The 21,257-nt window shown below is 42.2% G+C and overlaps 1 protein-coding gene across 1 annotated transcript in view; it reads left to right on the plus strand.

The window, feature by feature from the left end:
* The first annotated feature begins 2,966 nt into the window (after nucleotides 1-2,966).
* Nucleotides 2,967-21,257, plus strand: part of PAK5 (p21 (RAC1) activated kinase 5) — a 248,355-nt gene continuing 230,064 nt past the window's right edge. The window contains exon 1 of the mRNA XM_059705572.1: nucleotides 2,967-3,244. The gene's annotated coding sequence lies outside the window, so the exon portion shown is untranslated. The remainder of the gene's footprint in view (nucleotides 3,245-21,257) is intronic.

Consider the following 21,257-nt stretch of genomic DNA (forward strand, 5'->3'; position numbering starts at 1 on the left):
AAGTTAGAAAGTACTCCTCTTCTATTTTCTAGGGGAGATTGTGTAAAAGAGGCAAACTCAGGAGCTTCTGGGTGAAATCTGAAATTGGTCCCTGTACGAGGAGGGAAAGGAGAGACCAAAGAAAGATGCCGACAAATCCATTGACTGGTGTCAATGTTAATAAGCAAGGGAGCTTACATACTAGGCTTGTCTTGGGCAGTCACAAGGTCACAAGATGGATCGATCTCTGCACACACCCTCCCGAATCTTAAAAGTATATCTAGAGGCCTTAACTGGGTCCAGATGGTCTCAATAATACCTTACTCTTTCAAGGTTGCATCCTTGAAACTGGCTCCTACTGTGGGAACGATGGGCAGAGGGTACATTCTAAGGACAAGGTAGGGGATAAGGGGTGGCCAGTTATCCAGATCCAGCTTATGGATCAACAGGGGGTCATGTCCTCTCCATGACCTCCTCCAACAACTCCCAATTGCTGATTACAGGTTATTTTCCCATTTTAAATCTCTGAGCCATGGAGAAAGTCTATTACTTATTTAAAAGTAAAGTTTTTGAATCCCTCTAACAAATCAGTCCTGTTTTGTGTGTTCAAAAGTGATATATTTAATAAATGTATTAGCATGGTAGACAAAGTAATGTATTGCCCAAATCCCTCTTAAGTGAAAGACCAGTCTCCCCAGCTACAGGGATAAGTGCCTTTGGCTGTTCTCTCCTTCAGGGATTGCCTCAGCTTCAGAGAGCTGCCTTGTCTCAAGTTCATAACCTTCCAAGGCACCTCCTACAATGACTGATATTAATATAAAAAGGACTGGACGACTCAAACTATCCCGGAACAACTCTGAAGGGTCATTGTAGCTCCAGAACTCCCTGGAGGGATAGTGGCCAAGACTGTCATTGGCCTGCATCATAGCTGAACTCCTACCACTGCCCACTCTTGCTTTCTGTATCTCCTACACACAGGTGTTGGTCCTTAGTTACCATCCTGCCTGGTAAACTCTCAAGAAATTACATTATATAAAAAGAAAACCCTTATGACTTAGTGTAATGTAATATTTACAGAAATGGTCTTATTACTCATTTATAATGCTTACCTTGCCTAAATCATAAGTGAATTTGAGGCAACTAACAATAATCATAGTATTTAACCAGTAGGAACAACCACACAAACATAAGCTTTATAACAGTAAAGATATTTTAAGTGATTAGAGCTCAGTATTCCAAAGCAAAATTTTAATTGATACCAATCAATCACAAATAAGCAACGCCTCTATAAAGTATTTTCTGGCTTTGCATCTGTGCCAGCACACATAAAAGAAAGTAAAAAATAGAAAGTATTTATGCAAATAAAGGTGAGGATGATGTGGTGGGCTTTAGGGCTACTTGTGTGGCTTAGAGAATAAAAGGATGGATTTAAAGACTCCTATTCCTTTAACCAGAAAACAGCATACAATGTACCAGGATATATTTTTCCTTTATATGTAGGAATATTGAGGGAGAAAAGTAATCATTTGTTTATCATATGATTCCTGTTTTCATATGACAGCTACTACATTGAGGGCACTGAGTGAATGGAAAACAAACAACAGGGAAGTGATATATATTTATAAAAAATATATATATAATTTCCATTAGTTAGAAAGCAGTTTAGAGTTACTGAGTATAATAGAGTACCAATAGATACAAACTCTTATTTTTAATCTGCTATACAGGTATGGGACCAGACACCCTATCATAACTAGTTCATGAGGGTGCTGTTTGGCAGCTGAGGACAGACAAGGGTGTGATTTTCTGTTCCAAGGTTGAAACTCATGGCTGGTGTTGTGAGTGTCTCTCTTTCTCTCTCTCACTTGTAACACAGACAGTGAATACTCTTGACAATTCCAGAGCCTTTGGAGCTTTGGGGGTTGGGAAGAGAGTGAATAACTGGGGGATTTAAGATGAATCACAAGATATTGCAAATCTCAGCTCAAACATCACTCATCAGAAAGACCTGTCAACTCTTGGGACATAATCACTCTGCTCGCATCAGTCTTCTTAGGTGGGCAAACCCAGTCTTAACCATTCCAAGTGCTACAGATTGACCCTTTGATGTCTAGTTTTAGTTTTTGTCCCAGATCAGGAAAGGCAGGGAAACAAGCCAAAGCAAATTGGTTTTGATTTGAGTAGAGGCTCAACTAGCAACTACTGATAGTTTGCTAGTCACCTAACAAAGGGAGTATAGAGAGGTCAAGGAACCCATATTCCCTTAGGCCTCCAGTTCCGTCAGTACCCAGTTTGTGCTGGGTGCCCAGAGCCAAGCCCTACTGAGATTCCTCCCAGGGCGAGCACAGCAGCCCTGGGGGTGGGCTGTGCGGGGGGAGGGGAAGGCGGGGGGATACCTGAGCTTGTTAGCAGCCACACCTTTTGTGGGCAGGTGGGGCCTCTGTGGATGCCAGAGGCGTTTCTGGGCTGGCTGATTTAAGGATGACTCCTGGGAGGTCACAGTGTGGGGGGGCTCCAGAGTCTTGCCTCTCAGCAGTGGTGGCAGGACCAGGAGCGTCACATCACACGGGAGCTAGTTGGGCTAGAATATCAGGCCCTAGGTCGGACCAACTGAAATCTAACCTGCATGTTCATTCGCCGGCACGTTGAAGTTTGAGAAACGCGGTTCTGGGCGGAAGAAGCGCTACGGTAGAGGAAACATCTGCCTCTCAGCCCCGCCCCCTCCCATTCTGAGCTCTGCTCTGAGCAAAGCTCGCCCTGCATTGGTCCTGCACAAAATTTCTGCAAAACCAGAGCGTGTGGGGAGGGGGCGTGCAGGAGCTGCCCCCTCCGGGGAGGGCAGAGGATGGTGCGATTGGATGGGCGAAAGGAGGCTCTCTCCTGCCCCGGCTCCGCGGTGAGTAGACACTCCCCCGACCCTCCCCCGACACCTCTCCACCCCCACCCCCCGCAGCTGCTCCCGCCTGCCTCCCGCCGGCTGCCACGAAAACCCGGAATAGCTGCGTTAGCTCACGGAAAGTCCTCCGAGGGGCGACGCCGGGCAGCTGGGCATGCTCAGTAGCTGGGGGAGGCTGGGGTGGAGAGTAGAAAGCTTTGGATCTGCTCCCCCCACCTCCCAACGGCCTCCCGCACCCTTTGCCCTCAGCCCGTAGTAGTTGCCCAGCGTGCGCCCGTGGACACCGGGAACATGGCGCTCCCAGCCCTGTAGCAGCCCCGGCGGGGAAGGGGATGAGGCACCGCCGCTTCGCTGATAGCCAGCCGCCAGGTAGGCAGGCGCGCCCGGAGGGGCTGCCCGGGTGGATCTGGGCACGGGGAGGGGCGCTTGCGGGGATGTGCATGGCTGAGACCGGGGGCATCTTGCTTTGCCGCGAGAGGATGCGAAGCGGACATCTGTGACAGCGCGCGATTGTGCATCTCCTAGGAGATGTCAAGGGCTGGGGATCCGCTGGCGATCGGGGACCGCCCCCCGCCCCTCTCACACACACCCATGCGCTACCATCCAGACTGGGCTCTCCACGGGTCGAATAAAGGATAGTTCCTTTTTGCTGGCTGGTAGGGCGTGGAGGGGAACCCCGGATCCAGTCTTGGGAGTGCGCTGGTCCCCGGACCACTGGCAAGCCCAGTAGCAGTTCTTTGTGTATACAGCCGTGCATGCCCGCCCGGGGGTGCCACGGTGCCTGCATCTCCCAAGGAGTGTTGGACATACTGCCAGGGCAGGATTCCCTTATGGCTTTTGTCTCTTGGCAGGTGTGGACTGCAAGATGCAATAGCTGAGCCTTTATGGGGCTGTGTTTTTCTTTGTTACTCGCGTTGGAGTGTGTGTGTGCGTGGTGGGTTGTAATGGAGAGAGAGAGAACTTCTGCTCATGGCACGCGTGTGGGCAGAGCATGGAAGAGGATCTCGGTGCCAAACTCTTGTCAAAATTGAGTTCTCTGTGGGCCTCCTGGAGGCTAAACTTGAAAAGTCCAGAGAGAGTGCCCAGTTTGGAGAAGTGTGTTAGCTCTTCTTGAACCCATGAGTGCATATCTGAAGCTTTAAACCTGGGGCACGAGTGAATTCAACATTAGATATCAATTAAAGGGATTTGAAGGACTGGGGCTATCAGTGGTGGGCACTTTTAGGCCAAATTAATAAAGAAAAAGAGAAGTTGACACAACGCCAGAGGAAAGTGTCATAGTTAATAGTTGCTGATAGCTTAGAAGGCTGAATGCACTTCAGGGGCAATCAGGAAACCTGACATTCCACAGGGTCTTAGGTAACTCACAGAACCTCTCAGCGCATCCTTTTCTCTTCTGGGGTCTGGTGACATGTAGACACTCTCACCTGAGTCCAGAGGGCTAGATGCTCTTCACAAGCCCCTACCGCACTAGAACCTATGAAACTGACACCCCATAATAACAGCCCTGTCACCTTATAGTGGTATATCTGTTATATTCAGCAGTATAACCCAGAGACGGAAATCAATTTAGATTTAGAATATGCTTTTTTTTTTTTTTTTTGCTTTATAATTTAAAGGATGGCCATCTTTGACTACAAAGTTGAGAGACACTTCTCGCCATACATACAGTATCTATTTTATGGTCTCCTTAGGTAGCAAAAATGAGTCAGTATCATCAAAAGGAAATGGGGAATGCTTAAGGAAAATGCCTTTAAGGAAATTCAACTCATAAATGTCCAATCTGATGATACCTTGACTTGGAATACGTATGTGCAAAGCAGATGGAAACAGTACAAGTTGATGACAAGTTCATGGATGGTATTGGTCTAAGAATAAAATGTTTCTGTTCCTGTGTGAATGGGTAGAGAATGATTGTACTCGGTTTCTGCAGTTTGTCATTTTGTAAATAAAAGTGAGTTTTAATTGCAGTCATTGAAAACACAGTTTGGCACTGCCTCTCCTTCACCGTGTCAGAGTTTGCTGAACTACTGCAGGTGTGAGAGGCAGGTGTGCTAGGGTGTGGTTTCATCTTGCTGATGAGGCAGAGCTGAGTTTGAGCTCTGACTCTCTCGTATTTAGATTTGTGATCTGGGGCAGGCTATTTAACTTTCCCCAGCCTCAGGTTCCTCATCTGTAAAAGAAGCATAGGGAGGCTTTAGGTAAGTAAGACTTATCTAAATGTATGTGCGTGTGGTGTGTGTGTTACTCATGATATGGACCACCAAGAAAACTGGTGACCATTAAGAGAGGAAGGGAAATGGATGTTATTTAACCTATACTAGGTACCTTGTATCATGCTAGTCTGGTTCAAATATGCAATCTCGTTTAATCTTGCCAATTATATTAGTTTCCTAGGGCTGCCATAACAAATTACCAAAAACGAAGTGGCTTAAAACAAAAACATATTCTCTCACTGTTCTGGAGGCTAGAAGTCCATAATTCAGTGGTTCTCAACCTTCCTAATGCCGCGACCCTTTAATACAATCCCTCATGTTGTGGTGACCCCCAACCATAAAATTATTTTCGTTGCTACTTCATAACTGTAATTTTGCTACTGTTATGAATCGTCATGTAAATATCTGATATGCAGGATGTATTTTCATTGTTACAAGTTGAACATAATTAAAGCATAGTGATTAATCACAAAAACAATATGTAATTATATATGTGTTTTCCAATGGTCTTAGGCGACCCCTGTGAAAGGTTTGTTCGACCCCCAAAGGGGTCGCGACCCACAGGTTGGCGACCCACAGGTTGAGAACCGCCGCCATAATTCAAGGTGCAGCCAAGGCTGTGTGCCCTCTGCAGCCCCTGTGGGAGGGGCTTTCTTGCCTCTTCTAGCTTCAGATAGCCCCAGGTGTTCCCTGACTTGCACCCGCATAACTCCAATCTGTGTTTTTATCTTCACATGGCAGAGCTCCCCCTTTTTATAAAGATACCATTCATATTGGACTAAGGGTCCACCCTAATTCAGTATGACTTCATCTTAACTTCATCACATCTGCAAAGATCTTGTTTTCAAATAAGATCATATTTATAGGTTCTGGTTGGACATGAATTTTGGGGGGACACTATTCAGCCCAGTATGCCAACATCCCTAAGATCTGTGTTGGATGACTACTTTATACTACCCCACCAACACAATGCAAACAAACCAGAAATCTAAATTAAACAGCAAAAATAACAACAGAAACAAAAATACCCCAATATTTAAAAAAATATATTTTATTGAATTTTTACAGAGAGGAGGGGAGAGGAGTAGAGAGTTAGAAACATGGATGAGAGAGAAACATCCATCAGTTGCCCCCTGCACAGTCCCTACTGGGGGTGTGCCTGCAACCAAGGTACATGCCCTTGACTGGAATCCAGCCTGGGACTCTTCAGTCCGCAGGCTGACAGGCTATCCGCTGAGCCAAACAGGTTAGGGCCAAAAAATACCCCAATTTTAACACCTTTCTAATCTTTCTTATCCTGGTAAATGGCACTTCTGTTCATGGAGATGCTTTAGCCAGAAACTCAAGAATCATCTTTGATACCTCCATTCCCTTTGTCTTCCACACCCAAAACCATCACACAGTCTGAAACGTTCTGTCTTTCTATTCATATCTCTGAATATATCTTGATAGATTCTTCTTTCCATCCCTACCACCACCACCATCAAACTTCAAGTCCTCATCTCTCCTCTGGATTATTTGTATAGTTTTCTAACAAGACCCCTGGTTCCTTGCTTGGCCCCTCCGATACTTTATCCATTAACAGAGAGGGTCATGTCAGTCCCCTACATAAAATACATCCACTTTCCTCAGACAGATTCCAGAGACCCTCAGAGTCTTGGGTACTTGGCCTACTTGGGTATCTCTTCCTCTTGCTGCTGCCTTCCTGTTCTGCTGTCCGTTTCTTGGATATCCCAGGCACTTGCCCCCTATACTTTGCAATTCAAGCTGTACTCATCCCTTGGGCCTCTTTGATCTCCCTTCCCCATAACCCAAATCTCTCATCGCCCTGCTGCTTTTCTTCCATAGCACTTATTTTTCTATTTATTTGTTTGGCTATTTAATGTCTGTAAGCTCTGTGATGGCAGTTTATTTTGTATCTTACATGTAGAAGATGTTTAATAAATGTTTGGTGAATGAATGAAGGAATGAATACTCTTCCTCATAGCCATTTTTTTTCTGGGCCATTTTAAAGATCTGATATTTTAGAAAATTTTAAATTTACTATGTTGTATAAAAAGAGCAATTAAGAACCTCATTATGACTTCAAAAGAGGAGTATTCTTGGCTTTAACAAAAGCATCTACTAAGAATTGGTTTTAAGTGAGCAGTTAATAACTGAGTCCAAATATTTTCTGGCAATTGAGGATTTTGTAAAAATATATCAGTCAATCAACAAATATTACAGAAATATTTTGTTGGACATTTATATTTGCCATGGTAGGCCCTAGGAAGACAATGGTGAACTAGACTTTTAGCCTTTTAAAGATTAATAAGTAATAATAATTAATAATCAATAACATTATTTATTAAACTTCTGTTATATCCCAGGTTCTCATCAGTCCCTATCCCTACTTATTGCTATAGATAGCCCTCCAATGTTTCTCAACACAGAATCTAATAAGATGCACAACAAATATTTGATGAATTGATAATTAGTAGATACTATTATCCTGATATTTTAAAATAGAAAACATGTTTATCTGGGGAAAAGAGAATCTGCTCATATATATAAGGCCATGCAATTGCTTTCCGAATATATCTAAGTGGGCCCTGTTCTGTTTTAAAAGTCATCCTTCCTATTGTCTCTGGGCTTAAAATAAGAGACAGATTGCTGCTTGTATGAGAACATGTTCCTGGTGTCAAAATTCTTAGTAACCAGCTGAATTGTTTGACTTGTCCTGTTTAATCCAAGTGAGAAGTGACAATGTTTCTCATTCAGAGCTCTTTTTGGCAGTTTTGAATAGCAAGACTGAGTGCCTGAGGGCAGTGAATGTGGTTCAACACAGGAACACAGGTTACATTTGGGATTTCTAGGGTGTCCTCAATTTCATGTCATTTTATTTTTTGCATAAGAGGTGATTTTTAAAAACAAAAAAATTGCTTAATGCATACGGTTATGTATAACTTTTTACCTAAGTAATGAAAAATCAGACATTGTGTCTTGATTTTGTTTAAAAGCGATGGATACACAATTGAATAAGTTAAAACCTAGAGAAACTAATAAGATATTTTAGTAAGGTAATGGTTATATAATACATGTTAAAAAATAATGGCTATCCAAAATGCCAGCATTTACCAACTAAAAAATACAATAGAAAATGGTTCTGTCCATGAATCCACAAAAATATAAATTACCTAGGAAACATAGTAAATGTACATAAAACACTGGGGACTGATAAGAAATATCTAAAGATTTAGGAAACTATACAATTTTACAGACACATAAAATAAGAAACAAACAAATGAAAATATACCTTATTCTTAGGTAGAAAGATGAAAATGATGAACTGGTTATTTCTCCATGATTAATTAGTTTTATTGAATTGGAATTTGGGAAAACTTGAAAAAATGATTTTAAAATTTGTCTGGAAAAATAACTATATGACAGAAGTCAAGAAAATTTTGCAAAAGAATATATATGGAGTGGGTAAGTAATCTTTCCAGAAACTAAAAAAAAAATGATTTGATCATCAAGCTATAATCATAGCAGTATAGTGCTGGTGTAAGAATCAATACATAGCTCAATGGAATAGAATAGCCTGGAAATAGGCTCAGATAGTTTTTGGATAAAGAAATGTGATGGAAAAGGCATTTTGAAATAAAGAGTATTTGACAAGAGTCAAGGAAATTGGCTAAGTATGTAGAAAACATTCAACTAAGAACTTCTAATTACATGACTCCCTAAACCAGTGGTTCTCAACCCGTGGGTCGCGACCCCTTTGGGGGTCGAATGTCCCTTTCACAGGGGTCGCCTAAGACTAACAGAAAACACGTATATAATTACATATTGTTTTTGTGATTAATCACTATGCTTTAATTATGTTCAATTTGTAACAATGAAATTGGGAGTCACCACAACATGAGGAACTGTATTAAAGGGTCGAGGCATTAGGAAGGTTGATAACCACTGCCCTCGACTGTTCCAAATAAATTGGAACATTCACCTGCCAAGCAAGAAACAAGGCTAGAAGGAGATATTTAACCATTTCGGGGAAGGGCTTTTTAATATAAAGTTAATGAAAAGAATCACAAAGCAAAAGATAGATTTAAAGATATTTTAAACCTTTTCATTTAGAAAAATATAGTTTAAAGCAGAAAACAGTCATGGAGAAAAGTACTGACACCACGAATGACAGAACAGATAATGTAATAGTTACACTGAACTCTTGCATATTAGTAAGCAGAAAATAACATCCTAATAGAGTTGTTTAAATATCTGAATAAGTAATTTAAAAGGGAGAAATAAAAGGCTCATACACATATTTAATAAATATTCCTATTATTAATCACAGAAATGCAAATTAAAACAAAAGTGAGATACTATGCTTCACGTATTAAACAGTGTGTGTGTGTGTGTGTGTGTGTGTGTGTGTGTATATAAAATAGTAAGGTACTGGCAAGGATGCAGTGAGAAGGATATTCTCATTAGTACTGGTAGGAGACATAAATGATACAACTTTCATGAAAAACAGTTTGAAAATATTTGTGAGAGGATTTAAAAGTTCAAGTTGTTTGACACAACTATTTATCTGGCTTTTTAAAAAATCGAGAGAGAGAGAGATCAGTTGCCTTCCACATGTGCACCCTGTTCTGAATCAAACCAGCAACCTTTCAGTGCACAGGACAACATTCAACCTACTGAGCCACTCAGGTCAGGCTATTTCTCTGGCTTTTAATTTAACTTTTATTTTAGTCTTTGCAGATACAGACAAATTTTATATAGAGTATTATTTATATAATTTGCATAACAAAAACAATAAACTTATGTAACTAAAAATTGGGGGCTTGTTATAAGTATTCTAAGGTTTTCAAATGATAGACTATTACATAGATGTTGAAATTGATCATTTTGAATATTATGTAATGGCGTGGAACAACAATTTTAAGTGAAAGTAACCAAATGCACGACTGCATTTCAATATGTGTTTTGTGAAGTGGAAATATCACACAGATATATAAAAACTGGAACCCAAAGTTAAGCAATGCCTGGGTGGTAGAAATATGGATTACTTGTTTTATACCCTGCCAAATTTTTCAAAATTTAGTCAATGATAACATATTGTTTTATGAAACAGAATAAAACCCCACTATTTTACAAATATGGCAGTGATACACATTCAGGTTGTAATTATTCATTTACATAACCAACGCTCATTGATTATCTCGTGTCAGGGGCTCTGCCAAGTATATCAGCATGAATTTCAGTTTGCATGCAAATGAAAGAAACTGTCTACTAGTATTTTCAGAAAAGATAATAACTAGAAGGTTGGTTATCAGGTAGCTAATAGAATTGTCAGGATTGAGGGAGATGGGGCAAAACAATAACAACCATCACCAAAAGACAGGCTCAGAAGCTAAGCAGAACCTAGCCAGTTCCCTGATCTAGATATCAGGAACTAGAGAAATGACCAAGAACAGCCTGCTCAGGGCTGGGCCACAGTCCTCTGGTGGTTATACTTTGGGGCTTGCTCACCACACCCAGCCCACTTGGCATCAGAAAGGGGAGGGCACCTTGGTTAGCAGGCCCACTGCCCCTTTTACAGTAAAAGAAGCAAGCAAGGTGGGATGGGTGCTAAACAACTTCAACCAGATGAAAACAAAAAGACAAAATGACCATTACCCAGAACTTGGAGGTGCACAGGACTGAGTAGCAGCCATCTGTCCCTCCCTGTAGTGGGAGCAGCCACTGAGATGTAGAACACAGATAACACAGGGTTTGAGGTACAAGGGACCCCATAGTGTCCCTCACAGGAGAAGTTGTTTGCTCCTGGGGTCAGCATGTCATGAGGAAGGTGGCTTTTCAGATATTCCTGTATGGGCAGGGTTTTGGAAGGGGAGATCCTGTTCTCAGGTGAGGCAAGAGCCAATGAACAGATTACCGGGGGTGGGGGGGGGGGGTAAACTATTTAGCAAAAGTAAGAGGTATAGTTTGGAAATAACTGGGGCACTCACGCAAGGTTAGGTTTCTTTTTATTCAGTATTAGCTGACATTTAGCAGGTCCTATAGCAATGTCTGAGTTTAGTCCACCGAGAACACTGGGCTCTTGGTTTAAATAACTGTTGGTCCATAATACTGAAAAATCATCCATGGGCCAGTGTGTATTCTTCCTATAGTTTTCATCCTAAGTAGGAAATATCTGTGGCTAACCAGGTAATTTCATGCGCAGGTTCGGGTTGCTTTGATAACTGTTTATAAACTTTTCCCAGAGGAGAGAAAACTTGCAAAGGGAAGGGGAAAGGGTAATTATTCTCCTGTTGCACTAAAAACAGAACAGAGAAAATCTTAAGTTACTAAGAGGGGGCCTTGCCGTGGATACTGCATGATAAGGAGCTGAGCTGGGCTACACCCTTCTGTACCTAAGAGCCCACGTGCCACCTCGGCCCCCTCTGGGTCCTGCTCCACATACCCAGGACCTTGGACTTCCAAGCTTATAAGGCTCATGGGCCCAAGTAGGGCTGAGGAAAGGCTGATAATGGGAGTTTGGACTTACAGATGTTGTAGTCCACACACAAGTCCTGGAGGCCAGGGTAGAAGGAGCAAGAGGTTGGCTTTCCTTATTTTGTCATGTCTGAAATTCAAGAGTTCTATATTTAAACCTGGCTTCTGGGTTGTTATGAAGGCATATTTGTTAGGCTAGGCACATGGATCATACTTAATAATTGTAGCTTGGATTATCATATTTAAATATCTAAGATATATAATAATCAGGACTCCATTTGTGTTCCATTTGTGCTCTTGCCTCCTCAAATGTTAAAATCAGGCCTGCGTGGGTAGCTATTTTAGAAAGGCAACATTCAGTTGTTCACACACAAATACACACACACTTTAGCTGCTTGTACAACAGCAATGTCGATTATAAGAAAAGTAGACTACACTGACATTATAGCTAACATATTGAACAAGATGTGTTAAGCCCTTATCCACCTATTTGACCTGTGTATCTTAATTAGTCTTCATAGAGCTCTATAAAATAGGTCATTCAAGGAAATATATCATGCAGGTTAAACAGGGTAACAAAGAGCAATCAAATCCTGGCTCATCTGAATCCCATTGTCCATCAACACTGTGCCTTATGGCAATGCAGTAGGTGAGAAGGGAAGCTTTGTTTGGAGTCCTTTCAACCTTCAATAATTTAAAAATTGCTGGATTAATCAACCCACCGTGACTCTCAAATCCTCTGATTCAGCGTTTCTCTTCATGCAAATTTCCTCATGAAAGGGAAAATAAATGCATTGACTGCTTGGCTGTGTTCGGTATTATGATTAACTGAATGATCAAAGCCAAAAATCAATATTCGGTGGCTTGTATAAGAAACAAATTTAACTTTCTCTTTAAAACAGATGTCAGTTATAGGAATGCTTCTGCCAGTTTTCAAAGGCATTGCCATCTGTGCCATTGGTGATGAAGGTAAATTGGCAACGGAGAGTATCTTTGTTTTTCCTTAAAACACTGTTTCATCCCCCAGGCCTCCATTACTCCATTGTCAGGATGATTTTATGCAAACATTATTGGTTCCATCACTCATATAACACATTATGGGGGGGGAGCAAGGGCTCACTCACACATTAGGTCCCAAATATAAGATCTATGATAGATAGATTCAAAAGCTGTTAGCCTCACTTTTCAATTCAAATTCACATTCAAGGTTGACACACTATTTTAGAAACTCTTAGTTATTTTCTGGGTGGAACTTGATCCCTTTCTTCTAAGCATGGTCATTTGATTTACCCAAATGGATGTGCATAAAACACTGACTTTCTAGCTAATTGTTCTTACTGTCAACTGAGTTGCTCCCTTTCCTGATTTAGCTCCACTGCAATTTACTGACCCAGGGAGAGAACTTCCTGGAAGAGAAGAGTAGAAATGTATGCTTCATTTATTTAAAAGAGAGATTCTTCCCCCAAAGTAAGAACAGTTACTATGTGGGTATGACTTAATCTCTAAATATATAAACACTGATGGAAGAGGGGGATAAAGAAAAAAAAAATACACCTCACAGAAACTGAATGTAGAGCGATCCTCATCTGTGTGGTTTTTAGAACAATGTTGTTGCTTCCCTAGATTTTAGAGACATGGAAACAAATAGTAAACAGAATTTTCCAATACTATTTGAATCACAGCTGTTCATAACCTGAGTTAAGTAGTGGTTTGTTTTACACTTTCTGAGAGTTTTTAAGATAAGAGCTACTTCCAAATCGTGTCCTATTTTCTTACTGCTCCAGGTAGACTCCACTCTCCCTTGTCCTCACAGCCACGAGCTCCCTAAATCTCATCAACTTAAAACTTTCTCACATGTGCCCTTCCCTGTACCCACCGCCATTCCTCTTAGCATCTCTCAATCAGACCTTGTGTCAACTTACCACCTGTTCTCTTTGTCTTCATTCCAACCCCAAAATGAACATCTGATCATCTGATTATCACCCTCTCATTGAAAAGTTCCTACCCAGATACCATCTCCCCCCAAAAAAGATATTCTTCATGGTTCTGGGTTATCCCCTTAAAGCATTCATCACGGTGTTTGGTAGATGTTTCTTATTTAACTCCCTTCTTGTACTAGACTCCCTTCTTCTACAGCAGGTATCTTGTATCTTGGTCTTTGTGTTCCCGGAACCTAGCTTTATGCATACACATGTCAGGTCTTTAATGAATGTTTGTGGATGAACGGATGTTACCTAAGCTAAAAAATGAGCCCATCCCTAGCCAGGTAGCTCAGTTGGTTAGAGCATCATTTTGAAAAACCAAGGTTGTGGGTTTGATTCCTGTTCAGGGCAAATATAAAAATCAACCAATGAATGCATAAATAATGGAACAACAAATTGATGTCTCTCTCTTACTCTCTAATCATAAATAAAAATTTAAAGAAAATGAGCCCAAATGTCAAAGGGAAAGGCCATAGTTTAAAATTCTGGAATGGGAACTATCAGTGATCTAACCTATTTCCTTAGAAAATAAGTTGCACACCAATTTTCATTTTCTACATTATACAAGGAAAGACATGGCAGGGAAAATGAATGCTCTCTGTTCCTGGCTAGAGAAAAAAAATCTAAATGTTAGGTAGGGGTATAATGTAGCTATTCTAAGTACACTAAAAAGAGAGAAAGTAATGATGCAAACTATAAGCTCAGAGCAAGTTTTCAAAAAATAGAGTATATAAACTGAGCTTCTTAAAAAAAAACTTTAAGAATACATAGTTGATTACTAGATGCAACTTACACCTGGTGCTCTGTTGTCCCACACCTGATATGAATGTGCTTGGTTGGTGGTGTGATCCTTGCTTGAACATCAGCTGAGTTTTATCCTGAAGTTGGGGTTTTATTCAGTTCTGTTCAAATCTTTGGCACCCTTGCTTCCGTAGTAACAGATGCTCTAAAAAATGAAAAAACAAAACAAAACAAAAAAGTGGGAAGGCTTGGGACAGAAATGAATCAAAGTAAGTGGTTTAAGAAAGGGGTCCCCCAGTGTAGGACCCAGGGTCTCTTCAGGCTTTTGGTCATATGAATTTTGGCAGGATTCTCAGAGAAGATTCTAGGATGATAACTGGGAGGATCTTTTTAAAGGCAATTTATAGATTCTATGAAAGACATTACTGTGTTTTCTTTAGCTTTGATTCCTGAGGTGGGTACCTATATCGGCATATTAGCCGTTTATACTGGTTGAAAGAAACACTTGCCATCTAGATTCCGCTAACAACAAGGAATCAAGTAACAACAACTGGAGACTTATACTATCTACTAGGGGCCCGGTGCACAAAATTCATGCACTGGGTGTGTGTGTGGGGGGAGAGTGTCCCTCAGCCCAGCCTACCCCCTCTCACATACTGGGAGCCCTCAGGCGTTGACCCCCATCACCCTCCAATCGCAGGATAGGCCCCTTGCCCAGGCCTGACGCCTCTGACAGGCGTCAGGCCTGGGCAGAGGACCCCCAGACCCCTCCGATTGCTGGCTCTGCCCCTTGCCCAGGCCTGATGCCTCAGCCAGAGGCGTAGACCCCCATCACCCTCTGATCACCTGATCGGCCCCTTGCCCAGGCCTGACGCCTCCGCCAAAGGTGTCAGGCTTGGACAGGGGACCCCCATCTCCCCCCAATCACTGGCTCTGGCCCCTGCCTAGGCCTGAGGCCTCTGGCCCAGGAATCATGCCTGGGTAGGGGACCCACATCTCCCTCTGATCACTTGCTCCACCCCCCGCCCAAGCCTGACGCCTCTGACCCAGGCTTCAGGCCTGGGCAAGGGGACCATCATATCCCCCCAATCCCCGGCTCCGCCCCCCACCCAGGCCTGATGCCTCGGCCAGAGGAGTTGACCCTCATCACCCTCCGATCACCAATCACCGGATCGGCCCCTTGACCAGGCCTGAGGCCTCCGGCAGAGGTGTCAGGCCTTGGCAGGAGACCCCCAGCTCCCCGCAGTTGCAGGCTCCGCCCCTGCCCAGGCCTAACGCCTCTGGCTGAGGCGTCCGGCTCGGGCAGCGGGGACCCTAGCTCCCGGTACTGCCAGCTTCGACCGTGTCCAGCTCCTATCGCTGGCTCCACCCCTACTTCCTGCTATCACTGGCCAGGGCGGCAAAGGCGCCTGATTCTCCGATCATGGCTGGGGGGCAGGGCAAAGGTGGCCCCAGGGCCGCCTTTGCCCTGCCCCCCAGCTCTTAGCTCCCCCCTGGGTTTCTGATCACTGTCAGTGGCAGGGGGCTTCTTCCTGCTTTCCCTTTCGCCTCCCTGCATTGTGCCTACATATGCAAATTAACAGCCAATCTTAGTTGGCAGTTAACTGCCAATCATAGTTGGCAGTTAATTTGCATATAGCCCTGATTAGCCAATGAAAAGGGTATCGTCGTACGCCAATTACCATTTTTCTCTTTTATTAGTGTAGATGAAATATAGTCAAGATATCTTGTCGAAACTGGAAGGTGTAGAACACTGAGTTTTAGTAGGTACTAACATTTGACGGTGCTAATTAGAGTTTCCAGTCTTGTGGCCTGGTTGTGTTTTGTTTGCCATGCAGAGTGTGAAATTTCCCTTAAAAATCCAGATTGTGGACATCTCTTTAAAAAAATCATATACACAAATAAAAATTTGACAACACTGACCACGTTTCCTCATGACAACCATCCACTTTGGCTAAGTAGCAGCTGCTGCCACCATAGGCAGGTAATGGAGGTTCACTTTGCCACAATCCACACCACTCCCTGCTGTCTATCATTCGCCCATTTTACATGTTTATGTTACCCTCTTAGTCCTTGAAGTCTTTTCAATTTGTAACCTCTACATTAGAGGAGAGGCTTGCTCTTTAGTTTTGGATCATTTTATTCTTATATATTGTTCCTTCTTAATCTACCATTTTCTGAAAATGAGTCAGTTTGTTTAAATATAATAAATAATTTAAAATATAGAGTTTGGGAATATTTGGTGAGAATATTTTCATAGTTCGGCTTCAGTAACTAAAATTTTAAATATTTTTTCAACATTAGATGATTATGAAGAATTTCCTCTTGTGTTTCATTTGAATTAAACTGAAATAGAATAAGAAACCAAAGGGTCTTGAGTTTTCTGGAGGTAGAAATGATTAGAACTGAAAAGTATGCTATCACATTTCATATGACATTATCATCTGGAAAGTATAAAACATTCAGAATGCAAGTATGCCCACAGAAGTGAAGTAGAACCTTATAAATGACATGCATTCTATAGAATGGCTGGCAAAATCTCAAAATCAATATTGGAGTCACCCAGGGCGACTGAGAATAATGATATCACTGTACCTTACTAAAATTAATGAAAAACAAATGAGATAGAAAATTCCAGAGTTGTCCCTAGAGTTTTTATTTCTTGAGCTAGAAGAGTGAGAGATCTTAGGAAGTGGTTCCCCCCTGCCTTTTTTTTTTCAGACCTCAGTTTTATTTGAAACACGGAGTACAGCCCACCCAGTGAAGGGAGCTGTGTTTTTTTTTTCTCTCTCTCTCTCTCTACACATACCAGGGTATGCAATGACTATAGATCTCACTGTAAAACAGAAAATCTTTTTGGTCCTAAGTAAATCACTTACCTGGTAAGATTAAAATCAAGATAATTGGATCTGTCTACTAAGGTGGTATCTGCTTGCTTTTGCTTTGTCCTTTGATAGGCCAGATAAGAAAAATAGGAAACATATTACAATGAGCATTCCCAAGTAATCATTCATTCAACAGACATTCACTGGGCACTACTATGTTGTTTGTTTGAGTTGGCACTTACTCATGTGGAGGCACATCGAAAAACATAGATAAAAACCTCTCCTATGCTAGGAGAGACAGATAATAAATAATAAACATAATAAGTAAGTATATAGAATGTAAGAAGGTGATCTGTACTGTGTAAAAGTAGAATGGCTCATCAGGGAGATCAGAAGTGCTGAGATGATGGCAGGAAAAGTTCAGTTTGAAATAAGGAGGGGAGTGGTCAGGATATGCCTCACTAAGAAGGTGGTATTTGAAGGAGGGAAGGGAACTACCTGTGTTAGAAATACCCTGTGATAGCAATGAGAGAGCATCACAGGCAGAGAACCCAGTGCAAAGGCTTCAAGGTAGAACACCTGGCTATTTGAGGAAGTGCAAGGAGCAAAGTGAATGAGGGAGCTGCAGAAGGAGGCAAGGTCAGGGGGGTGAGCGGTCAGTCAGAACAAGTAGACAGAAATAAACACCTGGGCCTCTCCTCTGAGCAAGAGGGAGAGATTTGAGAAGAGGACAGGATCTGACAGAGTTCCTAGGAGTGACTTTACCTTCTCTATTAAGAAGGGGAAAGTATGAAAGCAGGAGACTGATCAGGAAGACATTGCAATAATTCAGATAAGAGATGATGATGGTGATGATGATGATGATGATGAGAGAGAGAGAGAGAAAGAGAGAGAGAGAGAGAGAGAGAGAGAGAGAGAGAGAGAGAGAGACATCGTGATAGTGAGTCAAGGCTCACTACAAGCTTTTGGCCTGAGCAACTAGAAGAGTGAAATTACCTTCAGCTAAGGAAGGGAAGATATTGAGAAAAGTAAGTTTCTAGGGGGTAAATCAGATGTTGAGTAACTGTATACTGGCAGTTGGAAGTCAGTAAACATCTGGGCGGACACTAACGGGGCTTGCTATATCCATAACTGTTGTTCCCTTAGCATGTTCCTGCAAAACTCTTCAGAAGTTGCAAAAAAATCCCAACTTTCGCTAAATAACTGCGTGCATTAACTGGACCCTATGTTAGTGTAGATAAGGACACCCTGTGTCCAATGGGTAAAAGGGCATTGAGCCTGAGTAAGTTGCACTCAAAGTCATTTCCAAATGAATAAGATAATATAACCGCAGGTGCTGAACTGGAGCCTTAGATAATTAAGCATGCAGCTGTTAAATGCAGCTAATGTTGAAAAATAGGACAGAAGTAAGGCTACAATTGACCTTGTGATGAAACAGAAAGGATAAAATATTCCCCAGGAGTAAGTCATTTGCCCATGTGATGCAATTTCATGCTTTTAGGGCACTGGTGAGCCAGTTGGTACGCCATCCCCTCCAAGGCATTAATGGAACTCTGTGTCCCAAATACAGCAGTCCTTTGAATATCATCATTTCATTTAATAGTATTTCATTATAATATTGATTAGGAAAAAGATCGATTCCCATCTGGGGCCACTGTCTGTTTTGGTTTCCTCTGGGGACCTAGAGTTCCTCCCACATCTCAAAGATGCACGTGAGGTGGATTGGTATGTCTAAATTGTCCCAGTCTGAGTGAGTGTGGGTGTGTGCATGAGAGCCACCTGCGATGGAAGGCTTCCTGTCCAACGTGGGTCCCATCTTGTGAGCTAAGCTGCTGAGTTAGGCTCCAATCACTGGCCACCTACCACTACAATCTGCAGGTTGGAAAATAATGATCTTACTTGTTTTTATTACTTTTTTTTTCTTAAGTGTCCATATAACTCCATTTATTTCAGTGTTTAAATTACAAATGTTTTGAGTCTTTTTTAGAAGTTTGGTGATGGTTTTGTGACCATAAATATGTTGTAGGAACTTAACTCTTGTTTATATTAATTTGCCTATGATAAAATTGGTTTCACTTATTACACATAAGATGGAGTTTCCAAAAACATATCTATGACTAGAGGCCCGGTGCATGAACTTTGTACAATGGGGAGGGGGCTCTCCCTCAGCCCAGCCTGCACCCTCTCCAATCTGGGAACCCTCAGGGGATGTCCAACTGCCAGTTTAGGCCCGATCCTTAAACCAGCAATCGAACATCCCTCTCACAATCTGGAACTGCTGGCTCCCAACCACTCACCTCCCTGCCTGCCTGATTGCCCCTAACTGCTTCTGCCTGCCAGCCTGATCACCCCCCAACCACTCCCCTGCCAGCCTGATTGATGCCTAACTGCTCTGCTGCCAGCCCGATTGCCCCCAACTGCCCTCCCCTGCTGGCCTGGTCACCCCCAACTGCCCTCCCCCACTGGCCCTGTCCCCCTAACTGCCCTCCCCTGCTGGCCTGGTTGCCCCTAACTGCTCTCCCTGCTGGCCTTGTCATCCCAACTGCCCTCTCTTGCAGGCCTGGTTGCCCCTAACTGCCTCCCCTGCTGGCCTGGTCGCTCCTAACTGCCCTCCCCTGCTGGCCTGATTGCCCACAACTGCCCTCCCATGCTGGCCATCTTGTAGTGGCCATCTTGTGACCACATGGGGGTGTCCATCTTGTGTGAGGGCATAATGGTCAATTTGCATATTACCTATTTATTATATAAGATGTTAAGTGAGCACTTACTATAATGTGGCTCCTGCTATGATCATTTTTAGGTGTAGATACTAGAAAGTAGGGAAAGTTGGAGAAAACATAATAAAAGTTATATCTATTGGCATGGATAATAAAATGATTTTAATGAGTTTAAGCCTGCTAGAAACCCCAAACTAAAAATAGTTTTCAATGGAGAAAGAAGAGTGCATAATATGTCTGATGAGAGCAGAGAGACAAGTCTTAGTTATATTTATATCTGTGAATACAGTAAATGTTAGTGAATTTTAACATTGGGTGTCAAAATGTACTTGATCAGCAAGAAGTAAGGAATGGATATTGGACAGGCAGTTAGCAGCCTGTAGTGAGATTTAAAAAAATAACCCAGATGGTTCCCTTGATGAGAATGTATGAGTAGGATAGTAGGGAAAGTGTTTTAAAATTGGCCATCTATTTCAAAGAATTGTGGAGCAAGAAGGGGATACAAAGCAGAGGAGGTCATATCAAGATTACCAGTAAGTTATTTAGGCTTAGCAGGCCCCAAATCATTGTGCTCTTAAATTAATAAGCCTAGCATTTGAGATATGGGTTTAAGAAAGGCAGCATTAATGATATTGCAAGGAGACCTCTCGACAAACCTTGGATTTTCCATACCAGACAACACCTTGGATGCTGGAGTTTCCCACCTGGAATGCCAGAAAGGTGTAGAGAATCCTTTCAAAATTTCTGGTGTTCCTAAAGGAATGAAGAGATGAAATTTGGGAAGAGATATTAGAGTGAGAATAAGAGTGGTCTTGAGTGTCTTTGACTCATCAACACTGAACCCTTTTTTTACCATCTTGATTGCTCTAATTGTTGAACCTGAGAGTTATAGTTTTGCTCTTCCTTAGTCAGGACTTGAGGGCTCACTATTCAATTCTTTTATATTCAGGACCTAAGTATTGTAAAACTTCAAAGAACATCGTTCACATAGTGTAGTTGAGAGAACTGATGATTGATAATCTGATCCATGTGAATGTTGCCTTCTGGAATGCTATAGTCCACAGCCTGAATGGCCTTCTGCAGTGATTCTGCTTGCATTGTCATTGATTCGGTCCAAACTTTGTGAAATGGCTCACCATGCTGTGTTTTCTTTTCTCCTTCTCCCTTCTGACTGTCAGAGGCTTGAGAGAAGAAGCTAGATTTTATGTATTTATAATAAAACATCTCACATGATGCCCTTCACTGAGTTGCTCAATAAATCTTTACTAAATAAATGAGTGAATAATAATGCTGGAACTTGCTGAGACTTAACTGTGTGTTAGCCTCTGTATAAATTATTTTATCTGTGTATGTCCCTTATCCAAACAGTAACCCCATAGAGGTACACATTGCCTTCATTTCTCCTTTCAGGATGTGGAGAT

This window comes from Myotis daubentonii, chromosome 8 (assembly GCF_963259705.1).
Source record: "Myotis daubentonii chromosome 8, mMyoDau2.1, whole genome shotgun sequence".
Classification (NCBI taxonomy): Eukaryota; Metazoa; Chordata; class Mammalia; order Chiroptera; family Vespertilionidae; genus Myotis; species Myotis daubentonii.